Below are 12,863 nucleotides of genomic sequence, written 5' to 3'. Positions count from 1 at the left end.
ATCATATGGAGGACCACACTGGAACAATCTTTAAGGGTCTAAATTATCAGTTCTTTACTAACCTTCTTTCTATCATTATTCTGTGTGATTTTGCTCTCCATTTTATTAACTGTCCATGACTTAGCCCCTCAAATGTCTCTGACCACTACATGATCTCTTTCAAATACACTTTAGCTTTAGCTTCTTCTCTCTAACAATTACTTTACTGCTCCTGAAACATACAGTCCTCAGACCTAACCTATTCTTCACTAGCATTAGTCTTATCTGTTTTCTCAATAATACTCTCATTAACATTCATGATTAATCACTTTAATCATGTCTGGGCAGTGGTCCTCAACTCCCTTACCTTTCTCTAGTGCTTTCAAAACTTGACTGGCAATGTGCCCACCCTGATTAAGCTCATCATTCTGCTTACTCTGTGTGTTCACCTGAATATCTGAACGTTCATGGATAAAAAAACACAACCTGGCAGTTTTGTACTTTAAATTTATAGGTACTAATCTTCAATGGGAATTTAGGAGCACTAAGAATTGCTCTTATATTTGTCTGCTAAATTTACTTGGCTACTCATCTTCATGGCTCCTCTGTCTTCTGTCTCTCTCATTCAAATATCTTCTAACTTTCAATCTTTTCACTGATGGTAAAAATCAATCTTTGATTGACTAATAATATAGAAACCATCAGGAGAGAATGTGTGTATGTGTGTGTATACATATATATGTAGGCAGGTAAGGACTCATTATATAATACACATGTATTGTATATTATAACATATATATCAAATACATTGAAAACTATATAAGGCTATAGATACAGTTATTGGAACATATTAATTGTATACATTTCATAGAGATGATAATATAGAGATGTACACTGTACCCTGGATAAATTTATCCTATTATATCACTGTATTCTTTAATCTCTCCTCTTCCAGGTACTATTTCCCAACAGGATTTTATGATATTATTTTCATGTTTATGTATGAGTATATGTGTGTGTTATGTACTTCAGTTCTGTTTCATTACTCCATTACCCTTTCTTTCCAACTACTCCTTCTTCCTTCTTTCAGATGGTCTTTCTTTTATATTTATGTGCTCTTATTACTGTCATCATCATCATCATCATCATCATCATCATCATAATCATCATCATCATCCTAAGCTTAGACTTCACATGAAAATGAAAAGCATACAATGTTTGGCATTTGAGGCTTCGCTTAGGTCACTGAACATGATGATCTGCAATTACATCCATTTTGTTTTCAAGAAACATAATTGTATTCTTCTTAATGGCTCAAATAATATTCCATAGTGTATGTATATAAATCACATTTTCTTCATTTATTCCTTGGTTATTGGGCATATATTGTGATTTCACAACATGGATTCTATAAATATTGCTGTGATGAATATGGTATACTGGAATCTCTCTTGTATGCTGACTTACACTCTTCAGATACATAACAGCATTGAGTATGTATCTGAAGAGTCTAAATTTTAGCCAGCATTTGCTGTTGTTTATGTTTTGATATTTGCCATTTTAACTAGACCAAGATGGATTCACTATACAGTTCAAATGTCCTTTATGATTAAGCATGTTCAACATGCCTTCATATATTTGTTATCCAACTGTACTTATGGTAACTGCTTGTTCAACTTGTTTGCCCATTTATTAATTGGAATATTTATTCTTTTGGTAGAAATCTTTGTATATTCTGGTTATATCTTTTATCGGTTGAATAGCTGGTTAAAATTTTCTTCTATTCTGTGAGTTCTCCCTTGAGCCTTGGACATTATTATTAATAAATTGTGTAGTTTTTATTTCATGTATTGATCAGAAATAGGGCTCCAGGTAGCTTTTCTCTTACCTGTTTTTAATATGCTAGTTGCTGCAGGTCCAATATCATGTTTTAATGTATCAAAACCTCTGTACCAATATACAATAAGAGTTCCTTCTTCCTTGTCTCTGTTTTAAACAAGAAAGAAAACACTTCCTCAAACTTTTAAGGAAACTTTCTTTGTGCCATATTGCATGAATTTGGATCATATTTCCACTCATAAAAAGCTATCAGAGTAAAAAAGATCCAGGACACTGTAGTGAATCCAGGGATTCTGGGTAGTGAGTCATAGCCTAATTTGGAGTGTGCTGAAAAAGACAAAGGAGAAACTAGCAGTTTAGGAGACAAATAATATCATGCGTTAGTGCCTTGGTTTTTGCTTTCTCCTTTGTCACAATGGATGGCTTCTCTCTCTATATATATACTCAAGATCAACGTCCTATTTTTGCATCACCTCTTGTTTGCTCAAAGATTTTGTTTTTCATGTGAGTTTTATTTCTCCTGCATCGAGAGTTTCTTCATTTCTAGAAATTATCCCTATCAACAAATAAAATAAACATTTTAGCTGATAAGTTCTTCCCTTTGACCCAAAGAGCCTAATTACATCATATAAACTTTTGCAAAATGTTTCATGTAATTACTATTTCTACTTTATCATATTTCCCGTAATCAGATTAAATTATTGGTGATTGATGTGACATTTTGAGAACTCTTATCTCATGAGCTTATTATAATGAATGTAATTTCCCCTCCTCACAAGTATTTTGAATGTATTTTCCTAGATCCCTTTAATTTTGTATTTTTTCTTGCATATACATTTGGCATTTTATAATTGTGCCCGTTGAATCAATTAGTACTAACCAAAAAGTTAGAGATGAAAAGAGAATTAGGAGGATAAAACTAGTTTCTGGAGAATTTCAGCAAAGCTTGAAGAAGTAAAGTATAGGCTTAAAGAAAGACACCTTTATATAGTTGATCATCTAGATTTAAATAGTGGAGTTCTTATATTCATTCAAGATGAAATATAAGGAATAGTTTTGTGAACTCCAATATAGCTAGTAAAATGTTTAGATTATATATAAATATAAAATGTTTTTATGTCAAAATTCATTTTTCAAATCTGTTAGTTTTCAGATACACTAACCACATAGCAAATGTGATTCACAGAACCACTTAGTGAGATCAATTTAAATAGAGTGTCATTGTTTTACTTCATATGTGATTTGGGACTCTTTCTCCTTTCTGTCCTCTGTCCTCTAATTTCAACATTAATACAAGAAGATAAATTAGTCAGATGGTAGTGAGAATTGAATTAATTGTGTAGCAAGCATGTTTGTGCTAATTATTAGTATTATTGTTGCCATTATTAAGTTAAAATTAGAGATGTTGAGGTTCAAAAAGGTAGAACTACTTTATTGAAGATTGAGTATATGATCAAAATTTAATTTTCTCTTAATTTCAGTCCAATGATCTTTTCTACTTTACCATTTTGTTGGATAAAGTGCCTATCACTTAGCCAGGACTTCAAAATAAATTCAATTTTAGACAAACTTTTATTTCCCTTGAGTCACTGATATTTGTCTTCTCACTGTTCCTGACAATGAGAATTAAAAAAAAAAACAAAAAAACAAAAAACAAACCTGATTAGCGTTACCCCTATTCTCTAGCTTCTGAGAGGACAAATCAAATTTAAAGGGCAGTTATAGCAACTATCTGATTTCATTGCTGTTAACTTCATTGCATTTATCTATGTTTTTGCATTCTACTTTGCCCTGGTAATTACTTTTTACATATATTTTCATATTAGCCTTCTGAATTTCTTGAAAGAATTATTCAACATTGTTCAGTAAATACATTTCTGCTAGTACTGTTGCTAGAACTTGCAATGCAGAGTTGCCCATGTGAGAGGTAGATAAATTGCAAGCCAAAGCCTACAATTGGTATCTTCTACCCTTGTGCCTCTTTATTTAGAGCTCATAATTGAAACCTCTATTTGTTTTCTCTGTCTGTGATGTCTTAATATATGCAGAATGCCTTTTCCAATTGTCAGCTACACAAACCTCATTTTATTTTGAAGGCTCAGCTGCTCCAAGGGACAAGAGTCTTTCTTTTGAAGTACTCACACCAGGGTTCTGGCAATTTAACACTTTTTCCATAGAGGCAATACGTTTTCCCAAATCTGAACTCTTTTAAAATTGAAGTAAAATATACAATAGCAAAGTGTGTAAAACACATTACTCTTAATTATGCAGTTTAAGAATTAATTGCAATGTCTGAAGCCTTTTTAACCACCAGCTAGAGCAATCTCCATAAGATTACTTTGTGACCCATCATGTCTGTGCCACCTCCTTCAAGAAATAACCAATATTCTGACTTTCATCATTATCCAAATCAATACACTTATTGAATTTTCCATAAATGAAATTATACATGCAGCATGAACTTTTGTGTATCTTTGACTTTTTTCTCACTCAACACATCTATTGATTCATTCATGTTTTTCTTATGTGTATATATTGGGGTTTGATTTTGCAAATACAATTTGCAAATCAAGTGGGTAGTTCATTTCATGTTATATCATATTGCATTATGTGAATATACTTCAATGTATTTATCCATTCTCCTTTTGATGCTGTGTCAAAAGAATGGTTCTTGATTTTTTTATCCTACATAGTAATCCAGATAATATTATGAGGAAATCAACAATGGACATTCTGTGTCTGGAATAAGTCCAGTAGGTATTTGTGTGAGGTAACCAACATAAACACTTTATGCCAATGTTCTTCATTCCTGGGTTGCTTTTACTTATTTCCTCAGTGTCTTACATAAAGAATAGCTATACTGCCGAGCTTCTGTAAGGCAAAGGACAGCTCGCAAGATAAACAGAAAGCCCACAGGTTGGGAAAAGATCTTTACCGGCCATACAATGGACAAAGGCCTCATATCTAAAATATATGCGAACTAAAAAAATTACATTCCTCCAAAACAAAACTGCAAAGAACCAATAGCCCTCTCAACAAGCAGGCTAAAGACTTAAAAAGAGACTTCTCTGATGAGGAAAAGAGAATGGCCAAGAGACATATGAAAAAGTGCTCTACATCACTGGCCATAAAAGAAATGCAAATCAAAACAACATTGAGATTCCATCTCACCCCAGTAAGAATGTCCTATATCAAGAAAAATAACAAGAACAAATGTTGGAGGGGATGTGGCCAAAAGGGAACCCTACTTCATTGTTGGTGGGAATGTAAACTGGTTCAGCCCCTCTGGAAAGCTGTATGGAGATTCCTCAGAAGGCTAAACATAGAGCTCCCCTATGACCCAGTAGCCCCACTTTTGGGCATCTACTCAAAAGATCACAAACAAGAAAACACTAAAGTCACCAGCACAACAATGTTCATCGCAGCACAATTTGTCATAGCTAGAATATGGAACCAACCCAGATGCCCCTCAGTAGACAAATGGATCAGGAAACTGTGGTACATATGCACAATGGAATTTTATGCCCCTATCAAAAAGAATGACATTGCCCCATTCATAAGGAAATGGAAGGACTTGGAAAAAACTATACTAAGTGAAGTGAGCCAGACCCAAAGAAACATGGACTCTATGGTCTCCCTCATAGGGAATAATTAGTACAGGTTTAGGCTAGTCACAGCAGAGGATCACAACAGCCCAATAGCCCTTATGAACACATAAGATGATGCTAAGTGAAATGAACTCTATGATACGGAAATGACTAACATATCACTGTTGTAATTATTTTCAACATGTGAAGTGAAACCGTAGCTTCTATTATTGATGATCCTCTTGTATCCCCTTCCTATGGTTGTACCTGCATGATCTCTGTATCTTATCTGAGTACAGTGGAAACTGTGTATACTGGTATTGGAACTAGGACATAGAAAGGGAATACCAAAATCGAGAGACACAGGGTAAAAAAAGACAAACGACTACAAAAGCAATACTTGCAAAACTGCTTGGTGTAAATGAACTGAACAACTCATGGGGGGTGGGGAGAAGAGAAAGGGAGAGGAGGGAGGGAGGAATGAGGGAGGAGGTAACAAACAGTACAAGAAATGTATCCAATGCCTAATGTATGAAAGTGTAACCTCTCTGTACCTCAGTTTGACAATAAAAATTTAATTAAAAAAAGAATAGTTATAATAATTGATGATCTGAAGGAAAGGAAGAAAGGAACTATAGCATCTAAAAATGCCAGAGTTAGGATAGATAGAGTAGGAACACTTCACACACCATTAACAATATTTATCTACATATTCCTTCAAAGTTAGAAGAGTCACAACATTTAGCCAATATTTACTTGATATACTTTGCAATCTCATGAAATAAGACAAAGATGTGATAATATTTAGCTGTGGTCATTCCGTTCCATCCTCATTTTCCTTCTTTTCCATTTAGTATTCTTTCTTTTTCACATGTAACAGAGGACAAGGAGAAATATTGCTTCTTCAACTTTCATATTGTCTGGAGCTCACTGACAGATTCCTTCTACTCTCACATTCTGGTCTTCCTAGGTAAGCACAATATTCCCTTTCTTGTCTTATGTAAATGATGATATCTCATAGGAATGTTGACTTTAAAAGATCCTCCACACTTTCTTCCCCTTACAAAATTATCTGGACCACTCTTTATACAGGTTTTGTGTTATCTTATTCAGTGATATTACTGAAAGATTAAAATATATGAGAAAGTTCAGAATGGTTTTGCCTTTCATCTTATCTTTTTGTTCTTTATATGCTTCAATTTCTTATCAACTTTTTGCAGACATATGACTTCTTGTTGGGTTCATTATTGCATTATTATCCTTCACTTAGGTTAGAGTCTGTATATGAATTCTGAATTCTTATCTATTTTCTTTTTTGTGACTCAGAAGACAAATATACACCTCTCTGTAACAAATGAGTGAAATAATGGAGACTGGAGGAAGTAAAACATGGAGACAGGAAAAGTGAGAATAGATACAATAATTGTTTTCAGAATTTCTTGGGATTAAAGAATTTGCATAGTTAAGCTATGATTCAATTTACTTGCATGAAGTTATTTTAAAATATTTTAATGACACAAAACTATTTTATAAACCTAGGGCTAGATAACCATTCCCAATGTTTCTGTCTTGTAAACTTTCTGAAATTAAAGCAGCAGATCCACTCATATCAGTTTCCCATGAGGGTTTACTGGGGTGAGGGGAAGTGAGTAGAATAAATCTTTATCTTGTTTCTTTTTCTGAAAAGAAGACCTGGAAGAGTGTTGCTACAGTATTTAGAAAGTACTACTAGAGGCCACCTGGTTCTTGTATAGCTTTCCATAAGTGATCATAGACTCCCTTCTTGACTAGTACCTGAGGCTGGAAATCTCAGTCTGATTCAAGACCCATGCAAATTACAACCACCTAGTGTTTCTGACATCTATTGATTTAGAAATACCTTATACCATCAAGGTATTTGAAGACTATAATTTATTACACCTTGAAATTCTGTATGTTAGGAAATTGGGAGAGAATAATTAGGGCTGCATATTATTAGAGAGTCTACCATTCAGCTGCTCAAATCTAGCAGCTGGATTGTGCCTAAAGATTCTAGAATGTTTTGTATTTGGTACCTAGGTGTATCACGTGTAGTTTGTCTCTTTCCTTGTGGCATCTCATTTAGTTTCCATGTGACCTTTTGCCTAGATAATTCCTAACTCCTTATGAGCTTGTCATATGTTTTCCAAGAAACAAGAAGAAAGTTCCAGACATCTCAGAGTCTAGGTTTAGTGTAGGCATGTCATTACTTCTTCCATGTTTTATTGGATAAAATATAAATATGATGAATTCAAGGGAAGCAGAAATAAACTTCACTCTTTTATTAGAGGTGCTAAAAAATTCTCAGTGCCAAAAGTTGTAAATTATAATTAAACTTTATGAAGTTATTACCTAACTGTCTAACTGTTGGTTTGAGCTATTTAAATATTAAAGATAGGGAAGTGGCATGGTGGCCCAAGTGGTAGAGTAATAGCTTTGAGTAAAGAAGCTCAGAGACAGAGCCCCAGTCCAGAGTTCAAGTTCCAGGACTGGCAAAAAAAAAGTTAATTATTAAAGATAGTTCTCATGTTCTCACCCAAATTTTTAGTAGATCTGAGCATTGTTTGTCTTTGTGAACTTGGCCATTCATATGCAGAGAGACATGGGCCTACATGCTAAAACAAACACTGCTCATTTGGAGAGCTAATACAGCACATCACTTTCAACATGCCATGGGAAGCCGTAGCTTCTAATGTTGATGATCCTCTTGTATCCCCTTCCTGTGGTTGTACCCACACTATCACTGTATCTCATCTGAGTACACTGGATACTGTATATACTGGTATTAGAACTAGGGAAGTGAAAGGGAATATCAAAATCGAGAGACAAAGGATAAAAGGACAAATGACTCCAAAAGGAATACTTGCAAAACCATTTGGTATAAACCAACTGAACAACTCATGGGGGGAGAGGAAAAGGGGGAGGGGGAGGGAGAATGAGAAAGGAGGTAACAAACAGTACAAGAAATGTACCCAAGGCCTAACATAGGAAACTGTAACTTCTCTGTACATCACTTTGACAATAAATAAGAAAAAAAATAAACACAGCACAAAGCAAATGCTGTCTTTTATGCCCTGGTTCTGGACACTGTAAATTTATCATTATTGATGTATTTTATTGACCTTGTTATCAAACAATGTATTTAAATTTGATTTGTAATTACTTTTCAGTCATCTGTTTCTCAATCTACTTATTTAATATAGATACACTTTTTTTTAATAACATGATATACATAGATATAGGTGACGTTCTTTGAAACAGTTTGGAAAATATTTAGGTTACAAATTTGCTTCACTCCATTTAGGTACAGACCAAGTTAAGTTATATTCAATTTTTCAAATAAAACTTTCTGAAAGACAATTTCATAATTTTTATACATTAATCTTATTACTCTTCAGATGTGCAACTCCTGGGTATGTTTAGGTAACAGGTATAAGCTACTTAATTAGTGTTAGTAGGGAGCAGATGAAGTCATTAAGTAAGGCCATACACACATGTCTTCCATTAAGAGTGTTTCAGTTTTTATTTTTTTAAATTTTTATTGCCAAACTGATGTACAGAGAGGATACATTTTCATACATTAGGCATTGGATACATTTCTTGTACTGTTTGTTACCTCCTCCCTCATTCCACCCTCCCTCCTCCCCCTTTCCCTTTCCCTCCATGAGTTCTTCAGTTGATTTACACCAAACAGTTTTGCAAGTATTGCTTTTGGAGTCATTTGTCTTTTTACCCTCTGTCTCTCAATTTTGGTATTCCCTTTCAGTTTCCTAGTTATAATACCAGTATACATGGTTTCCAATGTACTCAGATAAGATACAGAGATAGTGCAGGTACAACCATAGGAAGGGGATACAAGAGGATCATCAATAACAGATGCCACAGTTTCACATGGCATGTTGAAAGTAATTACAACAGTGATACAACAGTCGTTTCCATAACCTGGAGTTCATTTCACTTAGCATCATGTGTTCATAAGGGTATAGCTATTGGGCTCTTGTGATCCTCTGCTTTGACTAGCCTAAACCTGTGCTAATTATTCCCTATGAGGGAAACCATAGAGTCCATGTGTCTTTGGGTCTGGCTCACTTCACTTAGTATAGTTTTTTCCAAGTCCTTCCATTTCCTTATAAATGGGGAAATGTCATTCTTTCTGATAGGGGCATGAAATTCCATTGTGTATATATACCACATTTTCCTGATCCATTCATCTACTGAGGGGCATCTGGGTTGGTTCCATACTCTAGCTATGACAAATTTATCAACATAAGAAGCATTCAGAAAATACCCTTACATATCACTTGTCAAATTCTGAGGCTTGATTTCATTACAGGTCTCAACTTATTGCATTTCCTTAAAATGTACTAATGGTTTATGTTTTTACATTAAGCCTTCATACCTCAAATTTTTATTTTACTATCCATCCAGGATTTTATTTTACATGAAAGGTATTTCTCTTTACTCAGTAATACTATTTCTATAAAATGACTATTTGTGATATTTTATTTTCTTAATTCACATATTCAGCAAGGTGTTCATATATCCTGGGCCAGCAAACCAGGTCCATGTTTATGTGAAGAATTTTGTTTGTTTATTGCAGGTCATGATGCTCCAACTCAGAGCTTGAGTTCTGTCCTTGACGTTCTTTGGGCTCAAGGTTAGCGCTCTACCTCTTGATCCATATTGCCACTTTTAGCTTTTTCTGAGTAGTTTATTGGAGCTAAGAGTCTCACAAACTTTTCTGTCTGGGCTGGCTTCAAACCACGATCCTCAGATCCCTGCCTCTTGAGTAGCTATGATTATAGCCATTTACCTCCTACACCTGGCTGTAGATTTTATTTTATGAGAGAAAGTGAGTAAGTAAACAACTAGATTTGCACTATTTTAGATTGTTTAAATGGGGCATTAGAATGAAGAGTAATTCAAAGGAAGAAAAAAATAAATGAAGTGGTGTTACTTTAGAGGAAATACATCTGAGGGTTGGTGTGTGATAGTTAAACATTATTGCCAACTTCTTCTAGATTAATGACAAACATGTTTGTGTGTATATGTGCATGTGTACACATGCATGTACATTTCCAGGGAGGATTAACTACCAAGGGAAGATCTGCCCAGAAAAAAATGGTACCATCTCATAAATTGATGGGCACTTTGGATGGAATAGAGGGAAACAAAGAAAATCAGAGAACACAGCCATGCTCCTTTATTTCCTGGCTGCCATATGGTAAGTTTCTCTGCTTTGTCATGACCTTCCCAACCTTGGCACCATGATCAACTGAAACCTCTGAACATGTGAGCTACAATAAACCTTCCTTTCACATTTTCTCTCAGGCTTTTGTTGTTGTTGTTGCTGTTGGTTTTAGGGTTTGAACTCAGGGCCAGGGCACTATCTTTGAGCTTTTTTACCCAAGGCTCTATCACTTGAGCTATAACTCCACTTCCAGCTTTCTGGTGATTAATTGGAGGCAAATTTCTCATGGAACTTCTGGCCAGGCTGGCTTTGAACCACAATCCTCAGATCTCAGCCTCTTGAGTAGCTAGGATTACATATGTGAGTCATCAATGCCCAGCTTTCTCAGGTATTTTGATTCCAACTATGGAAGTCTTCTGAGCCCTAAAGAGGAGTCAGTCTGAGCAGCTGTGTGGGCAGCATACACAGTTCAGAGATGTGCAACATGCAGAGGCTCATGGATGGATACAGTTTTGCATGTTCTGGTGGGAAGGAGTCTAGGAAAGTCATACTAAGCAAAGGGGTATGGTCCAAGAGGAAGGCGAAGTGGAGAAAGTCAATGCATGAAGTGATGTATACCTTTTTATTAAAAAAATAAAATTATTAATTTATTTGTTGTCAGTTATGTACAGAGGGATTACAGTTTCATATGGAAGGCAATGAGTAGGATTTAACAATATCTGAGAAAGACTCATATAGATACAGGTCTCTAGGCATTCACATAGTGAGAACAAAAGAGGATATTTTTAGGAGGGGATCACATAGGTGCAATAGCTATATGCATCTGACCATATAAAATAATATTTATGTACATGAAAAAGGGAGACACAGATATGGTAGGACAAGGGTAAACAAATACAGCAGTGGTACTCACTAGACACTGTGTTGAAAATGAACTACAAAACTCAAGGGCAGGAATGAATGGGAAGAACTGAGTGAATGAAAGGGTGAGATTGTTCAAAAAGAAATGTACTCTTTATCTGAGTTATGCACATCACCTTTTCAATAATAATAGTTTTTTTAAAGAAGCATATACACAGATCTATGAGAATAAAGAGAAAGTATGTGGATCTTTTTTTTTTTCATTAATGACCATTAAGTGTAGCTATCACACTGAATACACAGGTGTATATGATGATCATTCCATGGAGGGCAATCAGCTTCTTCCTAGAACCTCATTGTTTTAGTAATGGGATTCAAAAGGAAGTCTTTTGGGGGATAAAGAGTGGTGAGCATGCATGGACGTAAGGCCAATTTTCTAACAAATTGTCTGGTCTGCCTAAGGTAGAGCTCTTGAGCCTTCCTTCCTGGAGATGAACAATCAACTCTGAGCAAGTTTATTACATAAGGCCTCTGCCAACTTTACATATACACCAATTTGCTATTAGATTAGTACATGTTATAAATATAAGTTTAGCTTCTGTGCCAACAGTGTGTCCGATAGCTACTAATCAAGAGCCTTTAGAGTAGATTTATTAAGTTAGTCTTCAGAAATTACCATGGAATGTACCATTTCTACTAGTACATTATGGAGAAATGTGTGGAATAATAGGACACTGAGATGATGTTGCAGGTAAAATTCTAAGTTGGGCTCTCAAGATTCTAATCTCTTACTATATACACAGATTTTCTACACCATTCAACCAAATATTGGTCAAAGTATTATAGTGAAAAGATTTTATATATGTAATTAATACTTCAAATCAGGTGACCTTGTAGGAAGGTGAATTTAGTGGCTTGATCCCTTAAGAGCTAGTATCAGGAAGGGAAATCAGAGCTTCACAGCCCTCAGACAATTTGATGTGCTCATGCTGCCTTGGAATGGAAAGGGCCACTTGTAAGGGTCATGAAGACTCTTATCTAGCTGACATTCAGCAAAAATTGTAGTCACTTAGTCAAAAAAAAACCATAGGAAACTAATTTTTTTATGATCTAAATGATCTTGGAAATATATTTTTTTCCTCTCTGACTTATACATGCAATTTAATCCAGTCAATCTTGATTTCAGTCTTTTGATAAACCTGTCCAAGTTTTGCTATATGGGGCCGTGACAGGCTGCAGATTTTGACTGGTGTTTGAATGAAGCCACTGAAAACCCTGGTGTGTGTGTGTGTGTGTGTGTGTGTGTGTGTGTGTGTGTGTGTGTGTGTGTTTCTGTGTGTGTTTGTGTAGTTGTGTGTGTGCTTGTATTGTTGTGTGAACATGTGCAT

The sequence above is a fragment of the Perognathus longimembris genome, chromosome 4 (genome assembly GCF_023159225.1).
Source record: "Perognathus longimembris pacificus isolate PPM17 chromosome 4, ASM2315922v1, whole genome shotgun sequence".
Lineage (NCBI taxonomy): Eukaryota > Metazoa > Chordata > Mammalia > Rodentia > Heteromyidae > Perognathus > Perognathus longimembris.
The sequence above is the reverse complement of the archived record's forward strand: the minus strand, read 5'-3'. Positions refer to the sequence as shown.